The sequence below is a fragment of the Antennarius striatus genome, chromosome 17, assembly GCF_040054535.1.
Source record: "Antennarius striatus isolate MH-2024 chromosome 17, ASM4005453v1, whole genome shotgun sequence".
Classification (NCBI taxonomy): Eukaryota; Metazoa; Chordata; class Actinopteri; order Lophiiformes; family Antennariidae; genus Antennarius; species Antennarius striatus.
In genome coordinates, this window is record NC_090792.1 from 2,538,425 (window position 1) to 2,565,755 (window position 27,331).

The following is a 27,331-nucleotide window of genomic DNA, read 5'->3' on the forward strand; positions in this document are numbered from 1 at the left end:
GGCTTTGCATTGACTTTGTATGTGATCACACAAGTGTGATCACATACAATAAAAATAAAAATAAATTATAATGTCAAAGGTAGTCGTGTCAGTTTCAGGTTATGTTATAATTAGTAGCATATCTATCCACATATTTACATACGATTGCAAAACATGCTTTAAAGAACAACTAAATCAGAAAAAAACTGGTGAAATTACGTGGTCCTTTGGTGTCATATTTGTGCATTAACGATCCATAAAAATGTATCAGTTTGTGAGTTTTACTTTGAAAGTGACATTAGGAAGTCGTAGTCTTTCATTCGTTCCAACCTGCTGTTGGCCATGCCTGCTGCGCTATTTGGATTAACGGTGCGGGAGAAGCGACCGGCGAGGAGGACCGGGGATCAGGGGGGGAGACTGCACCGTCAAGGTTTCAGTTATGAGTGACCGGAGACAGCTTTACGTGGACGTTACCTCGTGTTATTTTTAGACTGCTTTTCTATTTGCTTCCTAGATGTTTCATTCTACTTCTGACTGCAGATGAGACGCGCATAGTCCCGGTTATAACCGCGGCTGAGCGACGTCAACAGAATCGGAGACGGTGAGAGAGGAGAGACCTGGAAGGTCGCCGCTCTTGAAGTGAACATTCAATAAAATCTATTTTTGCAAAACCAATGAAGATTCTTCCCTGGATTTTTTTTTTTAAATGTTGCATAATTAAGAAACTCTGCTAACCAGCAAAAATATTTTATTGGAATATTTATACTTTTCCTTTCCTTTACCTGGGATGTTTTTTCTAGCAGCCTAGTGGAATTCTTATTTTACCTGCAGCCGGACAGCGAGAGACAGAACAGGAGGAGGCAGCGAAAGAGAGAAGAAAGAAGCAGTTGAACAGGGAGGAGGAGGAGGGGGGGTCGTCTCAGTTTCTCTCGGATGTGATTCTTCCTTCATTCTGCGGATGGAGGGATGAAACCGGGAGAAAAAGACGGAACGAGAGAAAGAGAGAGGAGGGTGGAGAGAAGGATGTAGTCGTCGGGCGCTTTGAGAATACAAAACGGACGCACCCCTCTGGAAGACAGGATTGAACTATACACCCATACGGAATTTACAGCCGCTCAAAGGATATTACGCGTAATTACCTCGATATATGCATATGTGGGACATCTTTTCTCATCTGGAACCTATCTGTTTGGAGTTACAGCTATAATCACCACTATTATTATCATTATGGGATTTTGGAAGACAATTGCGCCCTGACACTGAACAACGGAAACATAAGCATCCGAAAAAGAGGTAGGAAAGTTGAAACTCCTATATGTCTGGTCATTGGTGCAAAATGATGGCTGTTTCATCCACCCCCTGTCCGCCTGCTTGCCTCTGGTTCTTCTTCTTTCTTTCTGACTGCGTCTGTTGGAGCACAGGAATGGTGGCTGCTGAGGGGTAAAAAAAAAAAAAAAAAAGAGGCAGGGGTAGTTGTCGAGACTGCATGTCTGGATATCGGAGCACAGATGTGTGTTATTGGAGAGGAGTGTGTGTCGGAAAATATGAGAATATTACAAGGTCAAAATTGAACCGAACCGGTGTAAGTTATAGGAGCTGTGTGTGTGTGTGTGTGTGTGTGTGTGTGTGTGTGTGTGTGTGTGTGTGTGTGAGTGTGTGTGTGTGTGAGAGAGAGAGAGAGAGAGAGAGAGAGAGAGAGAGAGAGAGAGAGAGAGAGAGAGAGAGAGAGAGAGAGAGAGAGAGAGAGAGAGAGAGAGAGAGAGAGAGGTGAGGTGGTTAGTGGAGTCTGTATCAGCGGCTTGGCACCCGTCTGAGCGCTGTGACTACGTCAGTGCGCACATGAGAGCGCACAAATGTATGTACGCGCACACAGATGCGCGTCTTTGTGCCAACATAGAGACGGATAACTTCTCCAGTAGTCCGGCGGGTCTAGTATAGCCACAAAGCCCAGCCATGAAAGGCTACGCATTCCACAGGACCAATTTCAACCTTTACGCAAAGGAAGGTTCTTGGAGCAGGCGCACAAACACTGCTCCACTGCTGAAATTGGTGCGCCACACGTTGCGCCTGTACTGCAAATCAAGAAACAAAACGCGAGAGAGAGAGAGAGAGAGAGAGAGAGAGAGAGAGAGAGAGAGAGAGAGAGAGAGAGAGGGAGAGAGGGAGAGAGGTGATATGTTTCTGGGAGTGTGTAGGCTGCGTGAAAACACACAGAACATATGGGGTTGGAAATCACATCACTTATTAAAACAGTGCAAATAGCATCCTGAATTAACGCAAGACACGCACCTGCGTGTCGCCCTGGCCTCTCTACCTAAACGACAGAAACTTTGTGGACATTGCATTTCACTCTAGCCCATCTATTTAGAGTTTATTTCAGCATGTGGAGGAATGGAAACCAGCAGTGATTGGGATTAACTAGAAACAACTTTTATTTATTTTTTTATTCAGGAGCAGTGTGCATCCTCACTGATTCTTATTAAATTTCATTATTTGTGTTTTTCATTTGAAAATTATTGTGAATATCAAATACAACAATGGTTCAAGATAATAATAAAGAATATCAATTTCAGTGCAAATATCCTTCATGTTTTCTTTACTTGTTTAGAATGATTTGGTATTGTGTTGTACTCGCTGGTGCCAGTGGATGTGAATTCAGAGATTTCTATGCAGATGAACTTGGGAATGTAAATACTAACAAAATCACAGCCAAACAGCTTGTTTTTCAAAGATGTACCGTATATATCTGTGTCTGGTTTTTTTTGTGTACTGTCCAACATCCCAGAGAAGATCTCATTTAAATTGTATGTTCATTGTTGCATCTTGAATGAAACTAGAGATCAAAATTGAAGTGCTTCAGAATGCAGAAAAGTAAATTATTTCAGGAATTTGGAGTCCCACATTCTACTCATCCTCTGACTGGGATGGGATGTGGTTGGGGAACAACGTTCTTTCATGCTACATACTGCCGCATAGCTGAGGTAGGATGTTGCTGACTGTCATGACGTTACTCCCCCTGCTGTGATTCAGAAGTGAAAACACCTGTATGCATCATCACGGTAACGTGAACTTTAAACTGTGTTTTCCTGAGTATGTCTGCTAAAGGAAAGCTCTCAAAAACTTTTATTCTTGCCTATCAGTCCTACTTTGACGCCCCATTGGTTTGTACTCATACAGTTGCTCGCATTGATTGATCAAGGCCATAAATTTATGCACACACGGCCCTCATGCCGGTGCTAATGGCCCGTGGATATGGAGGTATTATGCAAATGCATACCTGGTTGGAGAAAGACAGTGTGAGTGACTGAGTGAAAGGGGATAAACTGGTGATTTTCAGTCCGTTTTACTTGTGTTTAGCCTCTGCTTTATAACTGAAATGAGTGGTTGGCATGCCATCAGGTTCAGGATGAATGTCAATGCATTTGTGTTGCATATTGTCTTTTACGCTTTTACTGGGAACTGAAAGGAAGGGAATGGCGGTAGAGGCTGTATGTCCATGCTACTCCTAACTTCCATTTATTATGTGGGATTGGTTTAACTCTAGTTGCACCCATGCAGGTTGAAAAATATTGGAAATGTTTTAACTATAAAAGTACATCTGGTCCACTGTGTGACTCGTTGTGTTTTTTGTGCAATCTAGATGTTGATAGAGCGTGGCTTATTCTATAATGACATTTATGATGAAGGCTGAGGCAGCAGCAATATCTCTATTATCCTGTTTTTCCAACCCCTCTCATTATTTTTGTCCCTTTTTCATCCCAACAACGGCAAAAAATGTGTTGTCTCTTATCCTGCTGCAGAGCACAGCAATGAAGGGACTGTAAAGATGCAGTTATTTATTCTTTATAGGGGCAGGGGGACTTTTTATTATATCTGTCTTTCTTATTGCCCTCTGTTTATCTCTCTGCATCTTGGTTTGTCTTTCTCTCTGTTTAGTTATCTGACAGAGGGTTGCAGGATCCTGCAGAGTGGGTGGTGGAGCTCTAATTCAATTTATTCTGCAGCCCAGAGACAGACAGAGAGACAGAGAGAACATGTGTGCGTGCGTGCGTGTGTGCGTGTGTGTGTGTGTGTGTGTGTGTTTGTGAGAGAGAGATAGGAAGAGGGATGGAGACCACAGATGTTAGGGAATATTTCCTATTAGCAGCAGAGATGCAAGGCTGGCCTTATAGGGAACTGGCCTGATGCCGTCACATCTGGATTGATTCTGTGTGTGTGTGTGTGTGTGTGTGTGTGTGTGTGTGTGTGTGTGTGTGTGTGTGTGTGTGTGTGTGTGTGTGTGTGTGGTTATCAAACTCAAACTTTGAGTCTATAAGATGCCATCAAGCAAGTCTGAGATGGGAGACAATGAAGACAATCCCTTTCTCCTTTCTCCATTACTCAGTCGACCATCTGCTGAAACACAGATGATTGACAGCTCTGGTCCAGATGAACTGTAAAAACATCCAGCTCACTTAGTTCACAGCAGAGAATCAATAGTCAGAGGAATCTGGTATAATGTCAGCCTTATTTTCAGAAAGATTCAATCTTGTGACTGAAAAGATCATTGATTTGCCAAGTTTTATTGATTAGTTTACTAAAGGAGACTTTGCGCCTTTGCAATGTTTATAAAAATGACTACATGTGTATATGATTGACAGTTTAAAACATTTAACAATGTTTTATAGAAGACTGGTGGTGGTGGCTAGTGACTTTCTTGAAATTGGAAGAACTGGAGGTACAGACAGAAACACGTTCAAAAATGACAGCAGTGAGGTGATAGGACAACAATGATTGTCGGCCACTGTGTTGTTAGAGCCAATGGGAGAAGATAATATCAAGTACTGAACCTAAACAGCAACAGCGGTGGATAAAGACTGAGCATGTGTGAAACATGAATGGATGGAATGAGACATAGAGAAATGTGAATATTTAGAACAGCTGTAGCTGGATATTGTGATTTAAATCACATAATGTGCCAAAGAGGCATAACGCTATGCATCATAACACTGCATACATAAAATGTGTTTATAATGACTCAGTTACAAACATCACTTTTTGGCTTCAATTGACTGTTACGCAAAAAATATGACTCACACTGTTGTTACACATTAGTTTATATGTTAAATGTCTTATCATGAGCTAAAATTCAGTTCTTGATTGATTTAATTTAAGAGTTTAGGGCAGTTTACACTCAAATTCTAAAATACTCTGTTAAATACCTTTAAGTAATTTCCACCTTGATATACTGTAGCAATAATATTTAAATGACATTTAAATATTGCTTTGTTAATATACAGAAATTTGTGCTGCTACATTGTGCTGCTGACTGTGTTAAATGGCATTAACTCTAAATAAATGGCCTGCCTTTGCCAAAGCAGGATTAGTCTTTGGCTGGTTGGTAACTGGAGCTAAGTTCCTGCTTTAAATCCATTACAATGCCGTTAATTACTCTACAATAAAAGTGTGTAGTGTTGTCATTGTTAATCTTTTTCTTTGTTTCTTTCTTTCCTTTTTTTTGTTTTCTTTCTTTCATTCTTTTCTTTCTCTGTCTATTGTGCTGCATGCTGGGAGGGAGTGTAGGAAAGTGAGTGGAGTGTGACATCTTTTTTATTTATTTTATTTTCTGCTTTTTTGCATGTTTATTCACATTTCACAAAACATAATTTAATCAGTCACATTTGGTAGGTTCTGGTGGGTTTTAGGGAGCAGGGAGAGATCTGGCCACCCAGAGATCTGGCCACCGTCAAGCTGCCACTGGCTGTCAGCTACTCGGTGGGAGAGTGTAGTTTGGTGGTGGGTGGGAAGGTTGCATACAGCAATATGTAATTAACCTCCACAATCAACAGTGTGGTGGTTATTAACGTGAACCAGGTAGTTGAGAGTGGTGTGGTGATACAGACCACCCCTGTCCTTTCCTTGGCGAACTCAGCTAAGAGTCATTATCTCCAACGCTCCACCGTTCATCAGCAATGGGGTCCTGGAGGACGAGTAAGCCTGACATGGTCATCTCCTGATTTTAATTAAAATGATCCCGTTCAGCTGTAAGAGCCCCCACCTGAAGCCTTCCATCTCCTTTAGGATAGAGGTTCTGATGGTCCCACATATAAACCTCAGAAAATGTGGATAACAGTTCACAGGGTGAATATGTGGAGGCTGTGGGGGCCAGAGAGACTGCTGCCAGGATGGTGGAGTCTCTGCTGGAGAAGGAAGAAGAGAAAGATACAATTATGATGGATGTTGATTTATTAAAATAGCTTCTAAAATAAAATAGAAACAAAAAGCAGTCAGTTGAAAAAAAAATTACTTAAGAATTAACCCCCCCCCCACAAAAGACACTGATTGGGACTGTTAGTGACAAAAAAGGTCTGAGAGTGACAATAAAAACCGTCTAAATGGGACCAAAGACGGGAAATATGAACCGAAAACCCCCCCCAAACAAACCCAAAAACCTGACACGGAAGACACTAAAGTATTGAGGGTTAAGGTAGGAAAGTTCATCCCTGATGTTAACATGTTTTTAGACACCATCTACTTTTATTTAAAACCATCCATGTTTTACTGACCCACATGTTTTAGGTGAGAAAGGTTAATGACAAAAGTTTTAAAAAAAAAATTTATAAAGAGTAAGTAGTGGTTTTTTTGTGTGTCTGCCTTTATAAAGTTGTGTTTACTCGTGTGATTTTAGATGGGTGCACTGAGTATCAGTGGATCGAGGTACATTGAGAAAAAGACTCAGTTTTTAGTTTGACAAATGTTAAAATAGAAAGTCAGTATAGTTGAAAATGAAATAAATGTAAGCAAAAATGGAATGGACAAATGTATTTATTATTTATTTAAACTACGCTCTGTTTTAGTTTTGAATGGTTTAAAAAACAACGCCCCCCCCCCCCCAGATTTTAGCTCTCTGCAGCAATGATGGGATGTTGGGAAAGTCAAGATCATAAATCTGTGCCTACAGTACACTCACAACATTTCCGGTGTCTTCATCAGATCTATCAGATCTGGAGAGACCTGCAGAATTTAGCAGCATCCACAGGACACATAGCAGTCCTCAAGGACCAAAAGCATGCTTAAGCTGAATTGTTGGGGTACGCTAGATTAGACAGTAGTTTTAGTAATATTACTCTAATGGATACTCCCCCTCACTTTTTCTTTGGGTTGGAGAGAGAGAAAAATGGGCAGAGGAGGTTGATCCCTTCTCTGAGATCCATGGATGCTATGATGCTGCAGGACAGTGCAGAAATCTGTGGTCACACATCAGGTTTCTATGGAGGACTGTTTCATTCTGAATGGACAAAGGAACCTGAAACATTGATGTAATTTCTCTCCAGTCTGTTAAAGGTGTCAGGAAAAGAAAACAGGAAGCTAGATGCTGACATCACCCTGCAGGAGCTGTCTGGAGCCCTGCAGGGAATGAAAAGTGGTGAGTCTCCTGGCATAGATGGCCTGCCCATTGAATTACATAAAGAACTCTGGCCAGTTATTGGTGAAGACCTGCTCACCTTACTCAGGGAAAGTCTGACAGGATGTCGGCTGGTGCTGAAGTGTAGTAGGGCAGTTCTCGCAATCCTGCAAAAAAAAAAAGAAACTTACAGGACATCAAGAACTGCCAGTGTCCCTCCTCTGCACAGACAAGCTGCTCTCCAAGGTCTTTGCCAACAGGCTATGAGAAGTGATGGAGCAAGTTGTCCATGTGTACCAAACATACTGTGTTCCAGGCAGGATAATCACAGATAATTTACATGGATATTCAGGATGTTTGGGAACTCTCAAGTTCATCAGGCACAGGGCTTGTTATTATTTCCATAGACCAAGACAAAAAAAGTTTCGATAGAGTTGAACACACATACTTGTAGCATACGAAAGTTTTGGTATCAGCTCAAATTTTACTGCCCTGATACAGACCTTGTACAGAGATGCTAACTGATGATTGGAGTAAATCTGTGAAACCAGAATCCTTTGAAGAACTAGTACAATGTTTTTTTAAGAAAAGGCGGAAGGGAGACTCAAAAATTGGAAGTGGATTTCATCAAAACTGTCTTTTAGTGCTTTAATCATCAATGGCTTGCTGTTGCATCTGCATTTTAAAATACTCTAAAGGATTTAAAACAAAACTGTCATCAAAGGAGACGTTTTAATGTGAGAGGTGTATCAGGAGCATCTGTTCTGCGTTTTGTTGCTTTGTACCTGTGACATATGCAATGACAATAAAGTTGAATCTAGTCTAATCTAATCTAAAATATGTGGAGTCCAAATTTACACCGGCCAAAATCTCCACCCTCGGGCATATGGTGGAAGTTTGTGGGGCATCTCTGGAAGATGCTGCTGCTCTGTCCTCCACTCTTTTAATGACTGTGTCAGACTTGATCATCCTCATCGATAGTAATGGTAAAAGAATGGATGAACTGACAGAAAAGATACTAATCAGGAGATCGGGCTGACACACCGTGGAGGGTTCACTTCGGCCTGGAATCTGGTGTGAACCATTCAGGTGAGACTGTCTACAATCCGCCATTAATAATAAAGGTTGGAGATCTGCATTGGAAGGTTTTACATGGTGCTGTGCCAGTTGACAATTTTATTTCCATTTTTTAACTCAAATGTGTCTGAAAACTGCTTGTTCTGTGAAACTGTTTGTCACTCTTGTCTGGACTACAGGAGCTTGAAAATCTGTCTTTATATATATATATATATATATATATATATATATATATATATATATATATATATATATATATATATATATATATATATATATATACACACATATATATATTTCTGACCCTGTCACCCACTTGGCCTTCCTCACCCCGCTACTCTTTAAACTTGTGGGACATGTATGACAGCAGATGCTGCTCCTTTTGGAGGCTACCAGGAAGATGTTTGTTTTGTGTGTATGTGTGTGTGTGTGTGTGTGTGTGTGTGTGTGTGTGTGTGTGTGTGTGTGTGTGTGTGTGTGTGTATGATGGTGTCCACATGAGGAGTGTGTGACATGACAGATGTGAGGCACATTGTGCAATAATGAGGTGTGTTCAGGAAGGATAAATGTGGGCGAATGTCACATTGTACAGACAGATTTCTGGATCCCATCTCACAAACCAGCCTCTTCTCTCAGCCCCTGCAGTTAATGATGAGAGACAGACGTGCACAAAGTGCATTTACAGCAATAAAGTATCAAGCATAAACAAGAGAGAAAGAGTAATGAAATTTTATTTTTTTTAATCGTTCTGGATTCAACTCTTCCTTACATAATTATAAACAGTACAACCTGAACAGCTGTCATCGTAGGATTCCACCACTAGACACGACTAAAACACAGCTCCAGATTGTGCAAATCACAACAGGGTATAAGCTTTTTTTCATAAAGAAAAGTAAATTCCCATGGGTGTGATTTGTAGAAATTCAGCCGGGGAGAAAGCATTTTATAAATTGAGAGGGATTCTTTGTAATATTGCTGCATGAAGATAAAACGATATGAAAACTACCCTCTCACATATTTTAAATGTTTTTCCACCATTTTGCCAACTTTCCGTAGCACAGTATTATCTGCATTTTTTTGATTTCCTGGGCCATCATCTGCCATTTTAACCATCCACAGCCTGCAGAACAACCAACAGACCTGCTTGTCAAAGTATACCTGCTGAGAATAATCTGGTACCTGGTAATCACACTGAAAGGCCCAATGGGATTCAAATAGACGTCAGCAATGATAAATGAAGCTGTGATTAAAACATCTCCAACCACATGTGTCATAACAACAGGGAGCAAATATTAAGTCATAAGATGATTACATTTTTACAATAGTAAAATATGATCTTTTGTTCTGACTGTTTGATTATGGTTAATTAATTATAGTGTTTATTGCAAGTCAAAATATAATCAATTGATTCACGTTTTTCTGATTGCAATTTACATCAGTTGATTCGTTGTAATGATGATTAAAAGATGAACTGTAATTTATGAAATTCCAAAACATTTCTTGTATTATTATTATTATTATTATTATTATTATTATTATTAATGACAGAATGATCAAGCCCATCATCAGTTATTATAGTAGCTTGACCGTTAGGCAAATAAGCATACAGTTATGAAATGTTGATTGAGAAACTGTGACAAATAAGGGGGAAGTATAGTGTGTCCTGAGTTGGATGTAACTTTTGACTGTTGGGGTTGAAAGAGGAAGGACAGGATGTCCTGATATGATCTGGTCATATTCTAGGATGAAATATTGCTACATGCCAGGAGTCACAATGTCTCAAAAAGGGAACGACGTTAACCGGCACGTGATCGTGTGGTGAATGCTACGTAAAGTCGTTACAACTCAGAACTAAGTTTCACTCAGTTTGTGACCAACAATTCATCACCTTTGGAGCTGTTTCGTACGTATCTACCATATATAAACCAATTATTTATGGGATGAATTGTGTACTTTGAACAAATTCTGCACCAGATTTCATGGAAAACTAGAGTTGGGAGTTGGCGCTTAATCTTGGTGTTTCAGTGCTCGGCCTCAGCTTTCTAAATCAGGTTTGATTATTTTCATTATATTTGTGCAACTAAAAAAAATATTATTCTAATCATATATATGTTATCGAGCTGCATGTATGCATTGACTTGTAATTTGCACTTAGAATTCTAAACTGTAGTTAAAGCCCACCTCTTGTCCTGACATCTTAAATCATACAGACCTTTGTTGTGGTAAAAAAAAGTACATAAGATATATCTTCACTAAATAACCATGCATAGAAGTTAAAAATTCATTAGAACATATGTAATAGATGTTAATCAACATGATTTTAATTTTGTAATAGCGGCCGTAACAGGCTTGTATAGAAGTATAATATTTTTATATTTCCAAGGGATATTTTAAATTTCTACTGTTGTATTCATTTGTTAATGCATTACTGTCTAAAATATTTGTACTAAACTAAACATAACTTATTTACCGATGATGTGATAAGTGGTTAACTTGGTTTTAGAGACAAGTGAAAAAGCAAGAGGTACTCATAAGTGACTGGTAGGATTAAAAAAAGGAAGTGGGATTGGGAAGTCATGAAGTTGACTTTGAATTCTTTATAGCATAGCAGTGCTGATGTATGTCTACATGTTTAACTATAAAACATCTTATGTCTTTTAGTTTATAAAAATCCCTCGGATGCAAGCTTTAAATTCACTTCCATTCAACAAAAATATTAACAGTTTTTCCATTTCTCCACTTAAATTTCGAACCAAGAAATCGCCATTACAAAACTCACTTGCATGATTCTGCCTTATTAAAATCGACGGCAATACGATGTCTGCACGTTTTACACGCTGCAGTGAGAGCGAGGAGTTAGTCAGACCCTCCAAAGCAAGTTGTAGGAATTGCTTGATGTTTGGAGAGTCCTGTTGGGTTTCTCTGTCTATTAAAGCGCTTTGAAATCTCTTCTGATGTGATTCAGTGCTGTACAAATTAATGTTGATTGATTGATTATCACCATGCCTATGAAAAAAGATGCAAAAAGTGTGAGAAAATCCAAGTGACAAGTGCTTTCTTGGATAAAAAACTGTTAAAAGTTAAAGAGACAGATGTTACTGACAGATATTACTTAAATGTGTGTGGAGAAGGTTGTGTCAGCTTGGTGGTGATAGGAAAATACAGTGTATGATTTAATGACAAAGAAAACTATTGAGTGAAATGCAAAAGTGAAAAAAAACTATATTATGTCTTTCTTTACTTTTATGTATTTTTTTAAATGACTAGCAAGCGTTAACATTTTGATAAAACTAATATGTAATTTGCTCTTTTTTCTTTAACTTAATTATTTATGATATTATTAATACAATTTTTAAAAAATAAAATTAACAGTTTGCTTGGCTTCTATATTGTACTATTGGCAAAACTCAATCCTTGCGTACGCTTCTACCGTATATTCTGGTATTACTTTTGGGTTGCATAAACCTCATGTTGGGATACACAATTTTTCTTGAAGCGAATCCCAGGGATGCACTACTTTCTTGAGGTAAAATGAACTCTGGGGCTCCCAATAAGAAAAATGGCTGATTACAATGTCTAGCTCAAGGCTATTCAAGACGGTGTTTATCAGAGGATGCAGGACAGCGTCTGCAGGGAGGCAGCGAAAACCCAAGTCGACAGCGGCTTAATTCGTTCTGTTAACTACAGGTCTGAATGTCAGACCCTTCAGATGGAGAGCTGATCCATTACCTTCAGTCACTCAGGATGTAACAAGCCCGGGGTGCTTCTTAGTGTCCATTACAAATCAAAACTGCATTATTTAGCCAAATGTATTATACTGCATGTGTCATTTACATTTAAAGTTGTATCTCTTTATAAAACTGGTACCCAAGGCCATCTACTTAAATTAGATTTAAGTGAAAATCATTTATTTATATCCATGCTGTATCAACTCTGCGCAAATCAGAGCCCTTCAGGCACCTTTTTATAGCACAAGGGACTTTATTACAACGTATAGCTACATGTTCTAGACTGTTCAACAGACTTGAATGTGAACAATGTGACGATCAAGTCAGCACTTCCACCCTGTAACCACGGTTACAAATGTGAGAAAACAACACTAATGCTCACTGACCCCACCATGACTCAAAATGTTTTCTTTATGCGGACATTTAGCGCTGGCAGACGGTTATATAATAGATGGAAGGGTCAGGAACACCAGAGGAATCCACATCCATACACTATATACACTTCAGCACCACGGATACTGACTGTATGTGTGTGTGTACTGGAAACACTTCAGGCCGATGAATAACAACAGTTTGTGTGTGTGTGTGTGTGTGTGTGTGTGTGTGTGTGTGTGTGTGTGTGTGTGTGTGTGTGTGTGTGTGTGTGTGTGTGTGTGTGTGTGTGTGTGTGTGTTTGAGTGAGAGAGACTAAAACTTTCAGCACCATGGACAGCTGTGTGTGTTACTGTAAACCTTTCAGCACCATGGATAGTTACAGGATTTGTCTGTGTGTGTGTGTGTGTGTGTGTGTGTGTGTGAGTGAGAGAGACTCTAAAAACTTCAGCACCATGGATAGTTACTGTGTGTGTGTTTGTGTGTGTGTTACTGTAAACCTTTCAGCACAATGGATAGTTACAGAGTTTTTGTGTGTGTGTGTGTGTGTGTGTGTGTGTGCGTGCGTGCGTGCGTGCGTGCGTGCGTGCGTGCGTGCGTGAGAGAGAGAGAGATAAAGAGAGAGAGAGATCACAGTTTCGCATTTGGTGAATATTATGTTATGTTATGTCATGAATATTAAAGTATGCGATGTTATTATCAGGTATTATCCTTTATTTTTGTCTGAGTGCTGTAGACATCATCCATATCTCTTTAAGGTCTCAATATATTCAAACTGATGTTGATGATCATCTATTAAACCCATGCCTATAAACGTGAGACTCTCCGTCTCCAAAACGCATCACCAGCAGGATGTCGGTCCGTCGGGGACAAGCGGGTCACCGGTGATGAACGCTGTTGTTTTTTGGTGCAGCAGAAGGCCTGAACACTGAAAAGATTAAATGGTGCATTTAATTAAGAGGCTTGGGATCAAGAAGTCAGAGATCAGTCTTGACTGATGCCAGCAGTAGCTACATTTAGCCTAGCTTGTTAACGCATGCCATCTGTTCACACACAGATTAACACTCCTCAGCAGGAGATAGCTTGGTGTACCTGTCCAACTGACAGGAAGCTATTTGAACCTATGTAATTTTATCTTAAAGAGTTTGCATCCAATGATAAAAAGAAGAAAGTGAATTAATGGGCTTTGTTTTAATGGCTATATATTGGGAGTGATTTAAATGTGGCTGTGATTGTTAAAGTGGAAGCCATTTTTCATGTTATTATTACTGCTTCCCCAGCTGGTCATATTCATGAGGTACTCATCACATGTTAAGACTCAATCACTAAAGAATCATATTACATCTTGTGTTACAAATAAGGATTTATCCTCAATCAAAATGATCGTTATAGATATGAGTGAGTGTCATTCAAAATAAGTGATCACAGTGTTGGAGGAAGCGTTCCATTTTTTTGTGAGTTGAACACTGACACCTTTGATTTGTGTTTTGTTTTTTTTGTTTTTTCATTCGATACTCCTACTGACGAAATACCAATCATATTAATGACTGTAGTAATGGTCATATTTTAACTCCCTTTTAATGAAATTTACATATTTCATTCATTTCTCCTCAATGCAAAGGCAAAAAATTGAATTTTTTTCCTAATCATTTGATCATTTATTTCTAAAGGTCAACATTTTAAAGAGTTTCTACTTGACCCAAAATCTATACTCACATATTTACCTGACTTTTTAAAATCTGCTTTGAAAAAAAAAAAGAATGAATTTGAAATCACTGGATCCCGATTTGCTTGCTTGTATCTTAAAACTACACAACATCCAGCTAATCTTAGCTGTTGGCTGCATTTTATTTATATTCTTTTCTAAATGACACAAACTTGAACTCAGCAAGCTGCTACTAAACAACACTCCAATATCAGAAAACGTGATATATTTGGCTTATAGATGCCGGCGTAGTTCGAGGCAGTTGCCAGGAAAATTAAAAGGAAAAAAAAAGAAAGTTGGAGACACTTTTTTGATATTGAGCAACACTTATCTCTATTTCTTAATGAGAAAAAATGCAGCTGGGGACAAAACAGCACGATAAGAGGAAATTAATGTTAAGCCGCTTGTTTAAAGTTGATTTACAAATACATGATGTAACACAGCTGCAGGAAATATAATGCGGTGTCAAAGTAAAAGCCTGCTGGTAGCTGCACTAGATTTTATTTCTTTGACTGATATTGAAACGATTCTACTTGATACAGATTGACACCGGTGATCCTATGGTGGGGATGGTTGCCAGGGGCAATCCTGCTATTTTAGGTGGTATTACTCTCACATTCTCCAATGTGAAAGCCCTCGACAAACACACACACACGCACACATACACACATCCAGACAACCTAGACACATAAAAATATGGTGAAGTTAGTTTTAAGAGGGGATTTGACCCTCAAGAAATGTTAACAGTCATATCACACAGACATGGACTATGTCTCATATCACATTCTGCGATAAGGGGCTCCCTGACCCATAGTACCCCCCCCCCCACACACACACACATTTAAACCTGATGATGAGCCGATGACCACAGAGTAGAAGATACAGAAGAAAGTTCATACCCTACTGCAGCACACTCTGACCTGTGAACTCTTTTCAGATAATACTGCATTGCTGCTACAAATCCATTTACAGTAATCTGATAAGTCTTGTCTGAAGTAGGTTGCCCGTACAGACAAGCAAAAAAAAAAGAGAAAAAATCCTTTGGACTGTGTTTATTACTATCTGAAAACTGAGGAGTAAATGTACACTGTGGCGTTTATGCAATAAACAAAGATGTTATTTGCAGTTTCTCACTGGAAAGTGTTTTTTTTTTTAGGTCTATTGAAAGAATTTTGATGAATTTTCTTCTAGACGAAACATCTCACAATATTGTTTACATCCACGTTTGCTTGCCTGCAGACATCGCAAACCTTTCAGATTTGTACGTCACATCATGTGACAAGTTGCCAGGTTACAATTTGTATTTTTTTCAGTTAAATTACGCATTCTCCCAGAATATTTGTGTTTAAATTGTGATTTACTGCAGTGGCTTGTTTCGATTTACCTTAAATGACAAAAAAAAAGAAAAAGAAAAAAGTTAACAGTATATATATGTGTGTGTGTGTGTGTGTGTGTGTGTGTGTGTGTGTGTGTGTGTGTGTGTTTTCTTTTTGTGCGTGCTTGCGTGCATGTGTGTTTGCCAACAATGAAACAGAATGATGCAGGGATAACACCAAACAGGTGCTCAGGTCTGTCCCCTTTCAAATTGCACAATCATCCTCTGAGCCAGATAAGGCTGACAGTCTGCTTATCTAACAGCAGCGCCGGCCTGCAGTGTCTTATATGTTGCTTTACAGGAAGGGGATGAACACTCTGTGACTAATGGATGAGACATAAAGAGTGTGGTAGAGTCTGAATACCTAAAACACAGAATAACTACTTATCAAGGAGAGGGTCTGTTAGAGGGCTGATAAAAGAATGAACATCATTAGTGCTGCTGTCCTCTGGGAACTAAAGTGAAAGCATTATTCAATCATTTAACAGCATAACACAATGAATCAGCATGTTTGAGTTAGATGGACTACACATAGAGGTACCAGTAGAAACAGATGTTGACGTTCACATCTAGTTCTCAGGCACCTTGTGAAGGTTTGGTATTTGGTATGTATTTGGTTTCCTGTTTTCCATAATTAGTCTTTTACTCCACACTTCCTCTTTTTGTTCAATTTGTTTGCCTCGTTGTGATTATTTGTTGTTGATTTCCTGTTTCCCATTTCCTGTCCCTCTTGGTGTGTAAGTAGTCTATTAGATTTCCTTTGCTTGTTCTTCGGATTTTCTTTCATCATCTTCATTCTTGCCCTCGTGTCTCCCTCGTATAATTTTATCTCAGTTACTTTATCATATTTTATTTTTGTATGACGGTGTTCGTATATATATATATATATATATATATATATATATATATATATATATATATATATATATATATATATATATATATATATATGGTTTTTTAGTTTTTTTTAATGTACTGTATTTTTTTTAAATTTGCTTTTGTGCTTCCCACTTTTGGATTGTTTTTATTCCAAACCATTTTGTCTGTGTTGTGGATTTGTTTTGGACTAATTCTTGCCATCACATTGCTTTTTTTTTTTTTTTCCATCAGATGCAAATCAATGTGGTTTGTGTGTTATTTTGTTAGCTGAGACCATTATTTTCATATCTAATACACTGTGGTGTTTGGGTCTCAGGCCTAATTGAGGAAAACTTGTGATGCACAAAGATCTCCACACATCACAGCAGACTGTGGTCAAATGTAGCTCAACACACCAACCTGAGGTGTAAGTACAAATGTTTGTTGACCTGTTGCCACCATGCTGAAGTGATACACAAGTGCACCTTTGTGTCAACATACCAGGATGTCATTATTCAGTGACCAGTTTGAAACCTTCCGCAAAAGTGTTTGGTAAATAACTGTTTTTTGTTTCAGGTCATTTTTTTTGACAGTTCTCAGGCTGGGTTTCCTCGCATCCTGCCAGGGCTTTTCAGACACTCCTCGTAGTAAATTCATGAATGTGCATGGGAGGTAGCAGACATGTGGATCAGAAGCACTTCCACTCACGAACAGAAACTGATATAAGGAAAAGTACATTTTCTGTACAGATGAGCAATAGGCAGATATACAATGCTGCAGATGTCATTTGTGTAATATAGAGAAATAGGGCAGTCAAGATAAGGAGGTTATTGTCTATAAAAAGACGAAGACTGTTAATCAAAAATTATCAAGTAACTATCAAGTGACACTAAACAGACATAACCTGAGTCACATGAGTTGCTCTTCACCATGAAGACATGGCATGAAGACAAAACTCAAACATACATGAGTGAAATCTGCTTAATACCCTTCAAACAGGTATTGTTAGAAGGACAAATGTCACATACAAACAGGTGAGACAAACAGCAGATATTGGATGTCTTGGAGGATGACGATCCAGGTTTGAAAAGTCAGGAATGAGACATTTACTGTTGTATGTAATGTATGTAATGTAATTAAGAGGTTTTAATAGTCTAACTCGGATTGAGATCAAACCCCCAGAACAATGATTTAAGAAAAGAGACACACATTTGTACTGCTTTGTGGTTTTCACTCAACATTAGAGGTCTGTCCTTTTAAAGACCAGTGTAATAATGTTGGAGCAAGAATCTATCATCATGATGTCATTTGAAAGGTCAGGAGTTAAATCAAAGACGTAATAATTGTACAGTAAAAAAGAATTGTGGGCCATTGAGTTCCGATGAATAAACCAATGAATTAAATAAGCAATTTAATGGGAGAGGCCAAATTTAATATTTCAAATGTAATTAAGTAACCTGCAAACACTTTTTTTTTGTTTTAAAATGTAAATGTTTTCAGTAGTAAGTGTTCTAATTGAACTGAATTTTAGTGCATCTGTTCGATAAGTTTTTACACTGTATCAGTAAAAAAAAAACTGATCATATCTTTCATTATTAGTGATCAATATTTCTAATTACCATCCAAAAAAAAATCATACATTTTAGTAATATCTTCAGTCAATGTGAGTTTGGACCTTTATAAAAACTGGAAACATTAACACAAATACATTTTTAATTGCTCCTTATGTTTAGTAGGCATGCCAGCAGTTGGAATTTTCAAGAAAATGCTCATCAGTAATAAATGCACAGCGACCCAAAACACAAAGAGGCTGATGGCTTTGCCGAGTCTGGGTTTAGTCCAGGTGTACCATACATACAATGAGTCACAGCCTGTGACCCAGTTGAGCTTTGTCTCAACATGACCTCATTCTGACTGCACAGTAAAACAAATCTGAACAGCGCGGTTAAAATTAAATACCTCAGCGAGATGAAAGCACTCAGGGAAGGTTTCTGTTTTGAAGAACACATTGACATGTAGTCTTTACACTCCAAAGAACCAATTAGACATCACATCTGTATTATACTAAATGCTATACTATATATGCTAAATTGAGTTTTTGGCTGCAGTAAATATTTAACAATGCAAAATATCAAATATCTGTCTGTCTGTCTGTCTGTCTCCATCCATCCATCCATCCATCCATCCATCCATCCATTGTTAGCATTTTGTCCAAATGCATAGCATGGCTGTAGTCTTGTTACTGACCTGCTTTGCTTCGTGCCTTGGGCGGTTTCCATATTTGCTTGTCCAAAAGGGTAAACACTTAAAGACAGAAAAATAAGCCAGAGTTGATCTCTGTGTTCTGTTTTGTGTGATTAAAATATCAAAGTGTTCTGTCACAGATCTGTGTTCAGTATTATAGGAATTATACATCTTGTTCCAGGTCAAACTCTGTAAGTGATGGCCTGCTTTTAACTCCTAAGAACCTTTTTTCTCTGCAGCACCATCATTAATCCACCCTGTCTTTTTCAATCTGATAATTTTTTATCAGTTTCAAGGATCCATTTTAATCTTGCAATAAGCCACTGTTGAGCTCTGGCACCAGGCTTCTGTAAAACATGCAAGGTTAACATTCCGAAGTATTCATTTCCCCTCATGTCACTCCTCTGCTGCCATGTGTCTGCGTGTGTTTGTCAAGTAAACTTGTAAATTATGTCAATATCACTGCTTAAATGTAGCCAGATTGCTGATATTTGAGATGAGCTCCATTTGAGTCTTGAACGAAAGACACCACGGTGTGTTCTTTCACTGTTTCTTTGCGTGAGTGTTTGTGCATACATGAGTGTGTGATCATTATGTCATGAGCTGAAGCCATCTGGGTTTGTTGGCTCATCTGCATATTGGGTGTTAACCCGTATAAATATTCATAACCTGGATCTTAACTGCATGACTGTAAATTCTGCCTCCGGGCTGCAGACGGATGGAGAGGCTCTGATTCCAATGACAAAAACACAGTTTTAGTGTGGTGGACGTTTGTCCCACATTTATAAGGGTTATAATATTTGCCTATTATTTGGTGGCCATATTTTATGCATAAGTTCCTTTAGATATGTTATAAGTTAAAGTAGTAGATAAACTCAATATTGTCTTGGGACCAAGTTCTAAATAGACACTGAAATGTCTTTTTTAATGACTTTTGCAGCACAAACTGTTTATCAAAGTGCTCCAGTGCACCAGCATAAAGAATCAGTGTTGCACCATCATATCAGCTAACGCGTGACACAATCAAACCAAACTGAGTATAATTCTCATTTCTCTGACAATACTGGTTGATTGCATGATTGGCAGTTGATATGCTAAAGGTGTTATTAGTTTAAATCTTTTGTTAGAACCATAAAATGAATGAATGCTAATGCGGTAGTGAGTCAGTTGATTCATTTAAGACTGCATTGGAGACATTCAGCCCTTCTGCTACATTTCTTTTTTCCTGTTTTGACCTACAAGTTGGACTTTGATCAGCTCAGCCTATCAGGACCTGGACTAAAGGAAATCTGTGTCCCTGCCGTGTTTGAGGTTCATCCAATTGTGTCTATGAAGTGTTGATTCTGTTCTTTCTTCTGTTTGGATCTGTTGTCTTTGTATTTGCCTTTGGATAAATAGGAAATGACAAACATGATGCTTGTGATGATAAAACAAGTATTGTTGGCCTCTTAAATATTAAATAAATAAATAAAAAGATGTGGCTTTTGCAGTTTTCCCCTTAACACATCCCTTCAAGTCTACACCTGCCCCTCAAGTGTGGTAACTGCATATCCCAGGGGGCCCCAGCTGTCCCATTGGACCACACCATTATCAATGCAAAATGAAGCAGCGAGTCATTGATGTGATTTCTATTAGATTTAATGATTCTTAGGATAGAAAGGAAGGAACCATGAATAGCTAAACACTGGTCAGCTGCACTTCTTATTCTGACAATTGTTTTATTGTGATTTTATTATCAATGTGTTAGAGAATGTTTAATTCAAGATGCACAGAGGAGGACAGAATTTATGTAATACAAGTGTATTTCCTTTGTGTGTGTGTGTGGGGAGAGACAGAGACAAAAAGATTAGTATTCAGGACATTCGGGTGAGGTAATTCCAAAGTAATATAATCTGTCATCTTGAATAACACACATACACACACACACACACACACACACACACACACACACACACACACACACACACACACACACACACACACACACACACACACAGTTATTTTTTTTGAATTCTGGAAAATACCGATAAAAATGGAAATTTCATTTTTCACATTTAGTCAGATATACAACTCACTCTGTTAGATACACACCACAGAATACAAAACATAATCCATCCTTTTAGATGCTTTCATGCAGTTATTCACAATGCAACTAGAAGACACACACTTACCAACATTATTCACTCTTGAATTTCTGTGTGTTCTGAGGGAGGCGTCCCTCCTCCAAACCAAGAACCGAAACAGTTGCTGCAAGAGAAAAAGCCTGAATTCAGAATCATAGTGTGACTTTGACAGTTCCCTCATATGTGTGTGCATGTGTGTGTTTGTCTGCGTGTGTATGAATGCATGCGTGTTTGTGTGTGTCAGTGTGTGTGTGTGTGTGTGTGTGTGTTGCTCGAGTGAAAGTAGAGGAATGAATCTGACTTTATTCATAAACACAAGTGCTGCACACACACACCATCCCAAGTGCTTTAAAATGAAACACCAGGGGGGAGAACAAAGAGCTTCCTTGAAGGATACACATGAATTATTCACTCCATCAGGTAAGATAGATAGACAGAGAGTGAGGAGAGAAAGACATGGAGGGAAGGAGAGGTACATGGGAATACAGCATTTCTGAAACAAAGAAAGAGACAGAGAGATGGATTGACGAGGACGGTGGGTAATCAATATAAAATAAGTTAAGATATACTTTATTGATCCCAAACTGGAAAATTTACATGTTGCAGCAGCATTCATCAGACAAAACGAAACGGAGAATATATATTGAAGAAAATTAAAACATAAGAGGAAAGGGAATAATAATAATATTAATGATATTAATAATAATAATAATTATAATAATAATTATAATAATATAAAAAATATTAACAATAATATTAATACCCCAGCATGACAAATTATGAAGTTACAGTGCTTCCGAGTCGCACATTAACGCTCGCGACTTTACCTCATGGCAGATTTTTGGTAGGCCGTCACATGATACCGTATGCGCATTCTATTGGCTGACGGCATCCGGAAGTGCACTTTGCTCGGTGAGTCTCGGACTTATTTGAGACACAAAAGTGCTTTAAACAGTCGTGGGAAAAGGTACTACAGATAGACGGTGGTTCAATATCAGTATGGGGAGGTTAATGAATGTTTAAAGTACCGTAAATAATAACATAAGTGGTCTGTCGCTCGATTGTGGAATTTGTTAATTGCGTGTGGTTCCTGGAACCCATTGACCGCAAAGAACAAGGACGCACTGTATTAATAAGTGTGGAACGCAGAGTGTGGTGAAACTCTATCTGATATGTTGGAAGTGTTGTACAGAGCGATGGCTTGAGGCAGGAATGACTTCCTGTATCTGTGCAACGACTTCCTGTACCTGTCCCTTCAGCAGTGGAGTTGTAGCAGTCTGTTGGAGAAGGACCTCCACTGTCTGTCCAGTGTGTGGTGGAGAGGGTGAACGGGGTTATCCATTGTTGGTAACAGTTTGTACAGAGTCCACCTCTCCACCACAGCCTCCACAGTGTCCAGACTACAGCCAATCACAGAGCCAGCCTTCCTGATCAGCTTGTTGAGTCTGTTGGAGTCGCTGGCTCCACTACTGCTCCCCGGGCAGACCACAGAAAAGAAGAGAACGCTGGCAACAACAGACTGGCAGAACATCTCCAACATCTTACTGCATATATTGAAGGATCTCAACCTCCTCAGGAAGTAGAGTCTTCTCAGTCCAGTCTGTTGTTGATCTTCACACCCAGGTATTTGTATTCCTACACCTCCTCTACAACCTCTCCTGGGATGTGTAGTGTTTGTGGCGTGTTCCTCTTCTTCTTGAAGTCGATCACCATCTCTCTGATCTTGCCAACGTTCAACCTCAAGTGATTGGCTCCAGCCCACTCCACAATGTCATCAACCACAGCCCTGACTCCCCTTTCCTCTCGCTTATATACCCAACAACAGCCGAGTCATCGGAGAACTTTTGTAAGTGGCATGACTCGTGGTTTACAGAAAATCCGTGGTGTATAACATGAAAAGGACCTCCTGTATCACTGATCACCGCGTCAGACAGAACACTGCCCAGACAACAAACTGTGGCCTGCCTGTCAGGTAGTCACTGATCCAGGAGACAGTGGAGGTGTCGACACCCACCCCCTGCAACTTCTCACCAAGCAGCCTTGGCTGAATGATGTTAAAAGCACTAGAGAAATCAAACAAGGTGATTCCCCCACCATTCAGATGCAAATGGGCCCTCTGCAGCAGGTAGATGACGGTGTTGTCAACTCCCAAGTGGGGCTCATAAGCGAACCGTAGGGGGTCTAGCAGCTCATTCACCTGAGGCCTCAGGTTGACCAAGACCGGCCCCTCCAGCACCTTCATCAGGCGGGATGTGAGGGCAACTGGTCGGTAGTCATTTAATTCCAATGGGGCTGACTTCTTGGGGACAAGAACCAAGCAGGACGTCTCCCACAATGCCGCGACTCTTTCCTGACTCAGGTTCTGGTTGTAGAGGTGTGTGATGACCAGAGACAGCTGGGGGGCACAGGTCTTCAGGATCCTGGGTCTGATACCATCAGGTCCAGCAGCCTTCCTTACTTCCTTGTGCACCAGACCTGACAGCCCTTTTCTTCTTATCCAGGAGTGGCTTCAGGTCGCTCGTAACCCACGACTTGTTGTTGGGGAAGCAGTGCACAGTCCGGTTTGGGATGATGGTGTGTTCAAAGAACCTAATGCATTCCGTGATGCAGTCTGTCAGGTTATTGATGTCCTCCCCATGTGGTTCACAGAGCGCATCCCAGTCTGTGGTGTCGAAACAGTCCTGCAGTGCCTCATCAGCCTCCTGAGTCCATGTCCAAATTGTCTTGGTGTGGACCGGCTGCCTCCTAACAAGCGGGACATACTAGCAGGACCAGGTTGTGATCTGATCTCCCCAGGGGAGGAAGGGCAGTCGTGCTGTATGCATCCCTGGTGTTTGCATACAGCAGGTCCAATGACTTGTACTTTCTGTAGTCCAGGATGTGCAACATATTATATCATATAAATCATATTAGCAGTAATGACTACAGAGGCGAGAGATGCCCCCCCTCAGATATCAGGTAGAAGAACACAGCTTGGTCTTAGATACTTAATTGTGTCTAAAAGGGTGTGCAAATGTTGAATAGATGAATAAAAAAGGCTCAAAGTGGCTAAGTATGTGTATTGTTTATTAGCAGAAAAACCCAAATGTTTCAGAAATGAAGCATCTCCTTCTTCACTTCAGGGCTGTTTTCATCGCCCGAATGAAAATAGTTTATCACGTTAGAATCTGGTGCCAGCAGCAGTTTCGTTGCAGCATCTGTGCTGCACACACATTTCATCAGCGTTTTAACACCCTGGTACTCGACCAGTAATACGCTAACATTGTTGTCCCTCAACAAGCAGATGATCTAGATGCTGCATCAGGAAACATGGCTGCAGGTGCTTTATTTAGCACTGCACTGGTTCTGTAGTGGGACCGATTTTACACTGAGGAGTTTCTTTAAGAACTACTAATGGAGTCATTTCAGTAAAATAAAGTTTTTGACACGTTTGTCACTATAATGTGGAATGATTAATGATGCTGAAACGCTAACTCCCTTTTCAGGAAACTGTATTTTGAACAGCTGACATTCATGATGCTGATGTGTTTGTGTGATATATTGCTGAAGTTGTTTTTCTGTGAACACCGCAACTGTTGCACATTTATTGAATTTAATTTTGGTCGTGTGTGTGTGTGTGTTTTAAACCATGTTGTGTAAGATTTGGAGAGCATGCGATGAACATTTAATTCTATAGTCACACTCAACAAATGAAAGACGGTGATTGATGTAGAGGTTTAATAGAGATTACTGGGTAATAATAAAGTAATAAAAGAAATTCTTACTCCTGATAAATGTGCAGGAGTGGGAGACGGTGACCAAAGCCAGGCAATTGAACGGAAAGAAAATACTGAAGTGATTTCAGCACCTGATTTAATTTCGTAATTTATTCAGTAGTTCATGAGAATGGAAGAGAACATTGCAGGGAGAGACAGCGAGGGGGGTTGTGGTGGTGGTGGAAGAGGAAGGAATAAAAGGGCCTGATAGACGACCCTGAAGTTTATTATCGGGTTTCTTCTTCTTTCTCCATTTCATCCCTCTGCCAGCAGCTTAGAGAAATGGACCCTACATACTACAATGAAGTCATTTGCATTCATTTATGCCATTTCTCCGAGTCGCATTACAACTAATTCTGCAGCCAAGAAAGGGAGAAGGCCTCATGTAACAGAAGCAGGCACAGATACATTCTCATTAGGCTAAGCAGACTATATATTGGGACATCAGAGCATGAAAGGACCCAAACTCAAACAAGCTACACCTTCCTCTTGAAATTATTTTTTTGTTTGGTATTAATATTGATTTAATCAGAGAAAAATATGATTAAAATGGCTCATCTTTTTTTTTTTTCTATTGTGAAGATGAAAGAATGATGACATAATTACTCATTAACTGTGACTAAATATCCAACATTGACATTTTTGATGAAAACAAGACAAAACAAAAATGTAGCAGAAAAAAAAAAATCAGAATTTGTTGTTTACATTTATTCCGATGAAAACATCTGGTTCTGAAGTTTCCCTCATCTGGTGCACAGAGTCTCAGTGCCGTCTGGTGAAGCCCATGGAATCGAAATAATCTTGATTTTTTTTTTTTTTTAATGGGTAATTAACTGTCTGGGCATATTTCAGAAAGAGTTTGACAGAGTTTTTTTTAAAGCTTCATACAAAATGCTATTTTCATCAGATAGTGATCAGATGTATCTGATGTGGGATAAATCTTTCTTTTTTTCATATGATAGAGTCTACTTAAATATCAGTGCGTTTCCTTGACCAAAACAAAACTATAATGCATATATAGTCTATTTTTATCAAATTAAACTATAAAAATGGGTTAAAAACTAGTGTGACATTATTGACATGCGATAAAATTAAAAATAAAACTGGCTGACTATAAGTCAAGGAAAAATAATCCTATCAAGGTCCACCGAGGATCATGAAAATCCATTCAGTCGGTTTTGCCTGATCCTGGCAACAAACATATCAAACAGCAGATACATGGATGTGAGTGAAGTATTATGGGGAAAAAGAAGCTTATTATTGTTGGCTTTTAAGAAATATTACAACAGGATTTATTATTAATCAATGTGAAACACTGATGATGTTTAAAATAATTTTAGGCAGTAGATGTCTATGTCAGGTAATCAAATCCCATGATGTAATTAGGAAGTGGTGCAGTCCTCTGTTGTTACTGGTTTACCTTCATATTCAGCTCAGACCATCTGTTACTGAAAATATTAGGAAAAAATGAGCTGATCTTATTTGTCTCATAATGAATTTGTTTATTGGGTTTTACCAAAGAACTTATCTGCAGTGTGTTGACATGATATATATATATATATATATATATATATATATATATATATATATATATATATATATATATATATATTTTTTTTTTTTAAATCCAGAAACGTATCATATATTCAAAGCGTAAAGTAATACGGTCCCGAAGGTCGTACCAAATGAAGTGAATGTCTGTGTTGTGATGGTGACGTCTGATGATGAAAAAATCTGAATGGATGAGGAGATTATTCACCCCAACATGTGGCCATTTGTTTCATTTGGACCTCAGGGCGAGGCAGGAAAGGTTCCGACTAAAAAATGTGCCTTGCGTTTATAATTTGTCTCCAAACCTGCAGGGAAGCCAGCTACTTGTTATCTCTTAGCAGCTGTTCCATTCAGATGACATGAAGCCAGTACTACACAGTCTGCACACCTGGTTACACATACACGCACACACACACACACACACACACACACACACACACACACACACACACACACACACACACACACACACACACAAAGAGGTTTGAGGCACCAGATGCTGCCCAGAGAAGGTAATTGAGAGGAGGAATCGAGACAGAAGAACACGTTGATGAGAGATAAAGGACAGTGAGAAAGAGGAAAAAAAAAATGTTTTAAGTGCTTGTTAAATCATCCCAGAGAGGAGGAAGGTGCTGTGAATATTAAAAGAGAGGAAACACAAAGAAGTTGTACTACAAAAGTGTGAAAGGATGATAGAATTCAAAGAGGAGAGGAAGCGGAGAGAGATGGTCACATGGCAGCGATGGAGGGGGTTGGAGAGGAGGATGTAGGAAGAGGAGCTGGACAGGAAAGGTCAAATTAGAAACAGCAAGGTGTTAACACTGAATCTCACAGGACGCGATTTTGGAAAAGGATGAGAAGGTGAGTGGGAGTGTAGCGCAGAGGTCATCATCTACGTTTGTCTGAGATCCAGAATGAGTTCTGAGCATTTGAAAATGAAAAAAAAAAAAAATACATGAAAGAACATGGGCCTAATGAGCCATGTGTTGATGGTGCAACAGATGCTATTCTTCCTCGATGAGATCAACCCCTGAAATAACGAAGGAAATCATGAATGATTAGTCAATGAAATAGAAAATATTTTCAGATACTCACAGAATAAACTAACCTGATGAATGGAACCTTATCTTAATTAAAAAAAAGAAAAAGAAAGAAAGAAAACAAGCTAACAAACAAACAA

The 27,331-nt window shown here is 39.1% G+C and overlaps 1 protein-coding gene across 4 annotated transcripts in view; it reads left to right on the top strand.

The window, feature by feature from the left end:
* The first annotated feature begins 469 nt into the window (after positions 1-469).
* lrfn5a (leucine rich repeat and fibronectin type III domain containing 5a) overlaps positions 470-27,331 on the top strand; it is a 100,395-nt gene continuing 73,533 nt past the window's right edge. For 3 of the 4 annotated variants that reach the window (XM_068339084.1, XM_068339086.1, XM_068339087.1), the window contains exon 1: positions 10,302-10,491. The gene's annotated coding sequence lies outside the window, so the exon portion shown is untranslated. Of the gene's footprint in view, positions 1,273-10,301; positions 10,492-27,331 lie in introns of those variants that run through there. The other variant, XM_068339085.1, reaches the window with a different exon arrangement.